Below are 8,363 nucleotides of genomic sequence, written 5' to 3' on the forward strand. Positions count from 1 at the left end.
TCCCATCTAATACTTTTTAGATCATCTCTTTTGGGAGCTGTGAAACTACATGCACAGTGAGTATATTCAACAGCTCGATCCATTATCTCTTTGGCAACATTTACACATTGGGATCTCTCTTTGAATACAACTGGTTTCTATTTTTCCAGATTAGCCCAGATAGCAAATAAGAACACTAGCTGCCATTGGGGTTGCCCATCGTTAGACTTAGAAATAGCATTGCAATTAGAATAGAGCCAATCTTCTAATTCACTGCAAAAAAAGGATGGTTCCGCAGGGAAACACCGAGCTGCTGCCAAATATATCTAACCGAGAGGGCAGTCGCGTAACGCATGTAAATCGATTCAGCATCTTCTGACAGAGAGGACATGTAGTATCCAATGACAACCCTCTAGTCGAGAGACAGTCTTTCACACCAATACTTTTGTGCATACACTTCCATACAAAAGTTTGGATTCTAGGCAGGTTTGAGTTTCCAAATCCATTTTCCCCTGAAGGAACCTCAAAATCAGATTCTAAAGTCAATAGATATGCTGTTTTCATGTCAAAGTCTCCTTTAGGGGAGAATTTCCAGGCCAATTTGTCTTCGAATCTAGCAACTAGGGGAATAGGGGTGGCTTGAATTACCCTTTTTATGCTGCTAGGTAGATCCATCTGATTCAGACCGAGAATCTTTCACCACATTGCAAACTTCACCCACATTGATGAATGGAAGAGTTAGGGGAGACTCCCCTCGATTTTGACCAAAAGAAGCCTAACACCGGATGGATGAAGCTTAATACGGACGGATCATCATGTGGAAGTATTGGGTTGGCAGGAGGAGGAGGTGTAATCAGAGATGAGGAAGGGAAATGGGTCATCGGCTATGCTAGGAAGATTGGGTCAGTAAACAGCTTTCTAGCTGAGTTGTGGGCCTTACGGGATGGCCTTTTTCTATGTTTACAAGCTCATGTCCAAGCTGTGATGATTGAAATGGATGCTAAAGCTATAGTGGATGCCTTTACTCTCCAGAACAAGTCTAATACTATTATCTCCACCCTCATACTCTTTTACTTTTTAGCATCATAATATTCTCTATTTTCGGGAACTTAATGGTACATATAAGTGAGAATTATAAAGTGATATAAATAAAGGGCATTTATGAAACTTTTTTTTTTCCTCTGTGAGTGCAACCCCGTTTTATTGTGCACGTTTCTGGCCCAGAAAATTAATGATAAAGCCCCGAGTTTGGACTTACCTCTCATTGATAAAACGTTTCCACGTGCGTGCCATGGACAGCTCCCAATCACAGTACAACCGTCGTTTTCATTTCTCTAAGGAAAATTATTAAGGCCGGACGACAACGTCAGCTTGCTGACATCAGTTAAACTGCAGAGTTTATTAGGTTGTTGGGGAATTTGAGTATCGTTGTTTGACTGTTTTTATATATATATATGTAGGTAAAAAAATATATTAAAATGTATGTAAGGTTATTTAAAATATAAAAAAAGTGTGTTAGAACTTACTCACCAAATAAAACAATATATAGTTTTAAAATTACAAATTATTTTGTAATTTTTTTGGCTCAATTATGTTGTGATAGACTGAGAATAATTACCATTATTTACATATAAACTTACTATTTTTTCTTCACTAATCACATTTTCTCATATTATGATAGTAATAAAAAATTGTAAAAATTAGATGATATTGGAATTTTAAGAAAAAGACAAAAGAAGTTTTTTTTTTTTTTTTGAATGACAGAAAAGACAAAAGAAGTTAGATAAAATGTTGACATCATTTAGACGGTCCATGCATATCAGCAACAACACCTAAAGGGAGTCGGGCTCTATGAAAGGTCTAGTACAATAAATGTAGCAGTCTAGCCAGCAGCCAGCTGTCTTCAAATATCTTTAGAGCCCAAACGAATTTGAGATTAGAAAAATCAATTGAGAAATAAAATTTGGATTATTTTAACGAAGTTTTTATATAAGGACTTTTTTTTTTCATTAATTACACTCTTTAATTGTGACAAAAAATTATAAAAATGTGTGATACTAGAATTAAAAATAAAAAATTAAAAAGAAAAAGAAAAAGAAAAAGAGACAACACGAACTTAAATAAAATGTTGACATCATTTAGACGGCCCATATCAGCAATAACACCAAAAGGCAGTCGGGCCCTCTGAAAAGTCTAGTACAATAAACGTCGCAGTCTAGCCAGCTGTCTTCAAATATCTTTAGAGCCCAAACAAATTTAAGATTAGAAAAATTAATTGAGAAATAAGAGTTGGATCACGTTAACCATGTCTTTACACATGGACTTATTATTATTATTTTTTTCAAATACACCCTTCCATTGCGGTAAAAAAGTTATGAAAATTTTTGTGATACTAGAATTTGAAAAAAAGACAACAAGAATTTGATAAAATGTTGACACCATTTAAACAATTCATATAAGCAATAACACCTAAAGGGAGTCGAGGTCTTCGAAAATCTAGTATGACAAACATAGCGATCTAGCTAGCTGTCTTCAAGATTAGAAAAATCAAGTGAGAAATTAAAGTTGGGTCATGTTAATGGGTGTTTTTAAGATAAAGTTATAAAAAACGTACCAAACTACTGGTTAAACTGTGAACCAAAGTATTACACGGAATGATTCAGTGTAAAATATTAAATACGCAATGACCCATTATCAAACCAATAGATTGTGTGGGTTAATTTTTTTAACCCACGGATAAAACCAAAATAATGCCGTGTGTATTTATGTAAATGATGTGTTTTTTTTTTTTTTATTCTCTAACTTTACGTCATATGATATAATTTTTTATTATTATAATTTATTAATTTAACTAAATGGAGTATTTTTATTTATTTATTTTAGTTCCTTTTTATAATTATAAAATATATTATTTAATTAATTAATAAACCTACAATTTAACCAATGAACTAATGGTTGAACTAATGAACTAGTGAACCAATTCTTCAGCCGAGTCAATCTCCAATACAGTTTTTATAACTATGCTTAGGGTAATTGTTAATAATCTATTTAAAAAAAAATTTGACACTACTTTTATGAAAAATATAAGAAGCTATCAAAATATTAATTTTTTTTCCTATAAACTATTTCTAAAAATATACTCTAAGCCAATACCCTGAAGGCATCTGTTAACATTTCTTATAAAAGTTTTAGTCTTCAACTATGCTTAGGGTAATTGTTAATAATCTATTTTAAGAAAATTTTGACACTACTTTTATGAAAAATATAAGAAGCTGTCAAAATATTAATTTTTTTCCTATAAAATATTTCTAAAAATATACTCTAAGCCAATACCCTGAAGGCATCTGTTAACATTTCTTATAAAAGTTTTAGTCCTCAACTAAAAAAAATAAAAGCTATTAGAGCCCACAGTTGAGAGTTGGGATAAAGAACTTTTCCTTTGTACAGTACTGAACAAATAATAGCTCTAGTACCAAAAAATAAAAAATTAAAAATTAAAAAATTTGTTCATTGAATGATTTTGTACGTATCATTATGATATATGTGGTAAGTTATTGTTGATTCTAATTTAAATTCACAACTTAAATTACCTTTTTGTCTACTCATAACAATTAATAACAACTCACAACTTAAGATTTGTTATAAAAATGTTGTGAATATAGTATTTCTCATTGATAAATAAAGTTCAAAACTCTACCATATGTTGAGCTAGTATATTGATAGATCTGTAATGGTGCAAGATCTCTTATGCTTCTTACACGACATCCAACTTCAATTATGTTCAACTCTAAAACCATTAATTGGAAATTTAAGAATATAAACTTAGTGAGGGTTTGGATAGCGTGTCTACGCATCTATGTTTCCTTCTTTCTGCCTTTTTTTTTTTTTTTTAGCTGCAGTTGTTAAACAAGTCTTCCGTAAATAGTGCATCTGTACACTATTCATAGACCCACAAATTTCACTTTTCAGCAACTTTTTCATTAAAAATGGGTTCCATAGCACTATTCACACATTTAAAAATTATTTTACTACAGTGTTTTCAGTTTTCAGTTTTCAGTTTCAACAAAATAAGTTATATTCAAACGAACCCTTAGTACACAACTTTCTTTTGGCAACAAGACAAAATAATTCCAAAGAGAACAAATTTACTTCTCAAAGATATAAATAGCAAACAAAGGATAAAAGAAAATCATTTGAACTTTACTTAGGTACATTTTGGTCACATTTTCTTCTACTCTCCTTTCCTCACATTTCCCTTTGTTTCAAACATATCCTTAGGTGTCTTGGGCTCGTTATACTTTGAAAATCTTAAGAGTGTTCTTGGAAGACTTTTTCATCTAGAAGTTGGCCTATAAGGAGGTCTTGTATACGTAGAAACATAGGGCATTGTCTAATTCATGTAAAGAGAGTAAACCAATGTCCTTTCCAATCTCAACATAAAATGAGAACAAAATAACACATTGATTACGTCATTGTTTTTTGTTGCCTTAATATATTCCATGCCAAAGTCAAAAGATTTTGGATTCTGAACAGTCTATTTTTATCAAGATTGTATAAATATCTATAAGGAGAAATTGCAATTAACCCACCTGTGGTTTGGCCCGTTTTAACAATATCCACCAGTGGTTTGAAATTTGTCACTTAACCCACCTGAGGTGGCCTCCGTTAGACTCCTGTTACCCACCTCTGCCCTTTCCGTTAGAAATTCTCATTAACTATATAAACCAAAAATTAGAACCCAATTAGAACCCTAAAAAAAAGGAACGAGCTCTCTCTCTCTCTCTCTCTCTCTCTCTCTCTCTCTCTCTCTCTCTCTCTTCCTCTCTCTCTCTTCTCTCTCTCTTTTAGAACCCTTAAAAATCCCCAAACCTATAATCCCTTTCTCTCTTCACTTAGATTGCCAAAGTGAAATCTGGACACTTGCAAGCAACCTCATATATAAAGCAACTTGATCCTTTTGTGTGTTATATTTTATTGAACTCAAGCACCAATTGATTTCCGTGTAATCGCAATTCAAACCCATAAAGTTTGTTTCCTTAGACTTTCAAAAATAAAATTTCACAATATTTAACACCAATTGTAGAATTAAAAGAATAAAGAAGAAATTATATTAGTAGGTTTTTTTTTTTTTTTTTTCGCTGAATTATATTAATGGGTATAGTCAATACCATGATAAAACATCACATGCTGTGAATGAATGAATACTGAATAAATACAATAAAACACCTAAACCCAAAAAAACATAGAACCCAAATCTAGCAAATCCAGCAGCGAACCCAGATCCAAAACGGCATCGAACAGATCTGGCAGCAAACCTAGATCCAAAATGGTAGCGAACCCAGATCCAGCAGATCCGGCAATAAACCTAGATCCAAAACAACATTGAACAAACCAGCAGCAAACCCAGCAGATCCAAAACGGCAGCAAACCCAGATCCGGCAAATCCGGCAACAAACCCAGATCCAGCAGCGAACCCGGATCAAAAACGGCAGTGAACCCAGATCTGGCAGTGAACCCAACTCTGTCCAAAACGGTGCCACTCTGAGCCAGTCCATGAGCTTCGGCAAGTGTACTAATCGAAGATGGAGGACTCACCGTAGCCTTAGAAGAAGCTAGAGGAAGAGATGGTGGAGAGTTCACCACTGCCAGAGACAGCGCAGGCACTGGAGTCTTTCTAACTGTAGGCGACAGCGCTGAAGCTTTAAGAGCAGGTGCTTGTGTTGGCGACTTTGAAATCTGAACATTTGTGTGCTTTGACGCCAATACCTGAGACTTGCTTGCTTGCTTGCAATTCTCTCTCTGCTAGCAATCATTTTTTTTTTTTGGCATGGTGAACACAGGTTGATAAAATTAGGGATTTGCTCTTGTTTGGTTGGTGAGAAAATTTATAGGAAAGGAAAAGCCAAGCTTCAATACACCTCCTTGCTTGCAAGTGTTCAGATTTCACTTTGGCAATCTAAGTGAAGAGGGAAAGGGATTATGGGTTTCGGGATTTTTAAGGGTTCTAGAGAGAGGGAGAGAGCTCAATCCTTTTTTTTAGGGTTCTAATTAGGTTCTAATTTTGGCTTATATAGTAAAGGATATTTTTTAACGAAAAGGGCAAAGGTGGGTAACGGAGGTCTAACGGAGGCCAGCTCAGGTGGGTTAAGTGACAACTTTTAAACCACGGGTAGGCATTGTTAAAACAGGCCAAACCACAGGTGGGTAAAGTGCAATTTCCCCTATCTATAAATAGGAAAGTTACTATATGTGAATTCAAGGACTAACCTGCCTCAACCAATTTGACTCACTCTATGAGTCAACTAAACTATTAGCGTTAGTATGTGTTTTGATTTTGATGATCAATTGGCTTTTTGCTTACATTTTCTATTGTTTATAGGTCTCACGTGGGTCTTGCACCAAAGAATATTATTTTTACCTTATTCTTTACACAATCGGGTATTTTTTTTGGTCAAAAAAGCTAGGGCCAAGTACTATTTTTTGTCCCAAAAAAAAAATTACTGTTTACGGGTCTCAATCAATGTTTTTTCTTACATTTTTGCTTATTGCAAGTCCCACTTTACCTTTTTTTTTTTTTTTTTTTTGCTAAGTATATTCAGCAAAAAAAATTAATCAATTTATTTTATTTAGCATTTAGCTTTTAGTTTTTATTTATGTTACCTAAAAAAAAAACCAACTAGATAAGATGTTCCCAAACAAAGAATGTTTACACATATTGCTTGAAGGGTCAAAAAAATAAAAATAAAACCTTCCAGCTCTATTTCACATATTGATTCATATTGTTTCTTTTGTTTGCTATTATTTACATTTCCAATTAATTTCTCAAGTTTTCAAAACCATGAAGCAGAGAGTTGAAATCTGCAAAGAACATAGGCTGCTTTTCATCCTAGCTAGTCAGCATTCTAATTGTTCCACAGGAACATTTTTCATTATTCACCAGCCACCTTGTCAATAAGCCATGTGATCGTCATTGATAATTTTTAAACTTAAATCTGTTAGGTTCTAAAGATTTAGGAATTTATGTATTTAGAACTCTAATATGTAATGTTGGCAAATCATGATCAAAACAGGTTGTTTAGTCTTATTTAGGCTTGCTCAAAATTGTGTCTTTTATGTAAAGTTGGAATCGAGTGGTTGCAGAAGTATTAGTGACTTTCGACCTGCCTCGATCAATCGAAGCTTAGACTCGATCAATCGAATCTCGGGTAGAATGTTTTTTTTTGCAGAATTTCTAGCTCAGCCCAAGCCCATTAAGGATTAGGGTTTCAGATCTAATTCTCCTGGCATATAAAATAAACTCTAGCCACATTTTTAAAGTAACTGTGGTTGCTCATATTGCTGTTTGTGTGAATTTCTTGTAAAAACTGTGAGGAGCTTTCCTTCACAAAAGTTTAGGATTATCAAGAGGAGATTTCTTCAAGACCTTGATGATCATTCAGTTGCTGTCATAAGAGTTTAAAGATACACAAGTGGGTGTGCTTGTATTTGTTGGAGAATCCAAGAAAGAAAGAGTCCGTGGTCTCGGAGTTTGCACGTGGGCGTGTCAGTAAGTTTTACTAGTGGGTAGCAATAGGAAGTCGAGTGTGGGGGCTTGTAAGTCTTTTTGTATGAACTTCAATTCTTTCAAGATAGTGGATTCAAGTTTACGTTGAGGATAGCTATGTCAAATCCTCCCCAGGTTTTTACTATGTGGTTTCCTGGGTCATCATATCATTGTGTTATTTACTTTTCCGCTAGTTTATACTTGATATGATTGTTTGATTGTGATAACCTAGATTTGCATAATTTAACTAAGTTAATCACTTGACTAATTAGCTAGGTTAATCCGGTTGTGTTAAAAGGTCTAAAAACCGTTCAAAATCAACTCTCTAATGTGGTGAAGAATTTGGCCAGGAAAAGAAAGTAAAATTGATAGAAAAATAGTTGAAAGCAACTTTTATCTAGTTAATGATCTTATATTTGGTATCCATTAATTGTTTTGTCTTGTCCCCCAACCGTTGTTCACATACCAACATTTGGCATTTACCACTAATAATTCAAAAGACCCACATTGTACTACTAGAATTTTCAAAAAGCAAAAGAACAATAATTGTAAAGCCAAAAATCTTTTGCATTGGTTTACCAAAAAAAAAAAGAAAACTCTTTTGGGTTGACTGTAGTAAGACTAATAGTACCAGCTTCCCTAACATTTGCCCTAAATTTTCTCTAATAGAATCCTCTCTCTCTCTCTCTCTCTCTCTCTCTCTCTATATATATATATATATATATCTAAAAGTTAGAGCATAATATTTATTATTGTTATGCTCTTATTGATCTACATCAACAGTCACGTCACTTTTTTTTTTTTTTTCTATCTTCTTCTTTTTTTTCTTTTTTCTTTTTTT

This window comes from Quercus suber, unplaced genomic scaffold (genome assembly GCF_002906115.3).
Source record: "Quercus suber isolate HL8 unplaced genomic scaffold, Cork oak 2.0 scaffold_577, whole genome shotgun sequence".
Lineage (NCBI taxonomy): Eukaryota > Viridiplantae > Streptophyta > Magnoliopsida > Fagales > Fagaceae > Quercus > Quercus suber.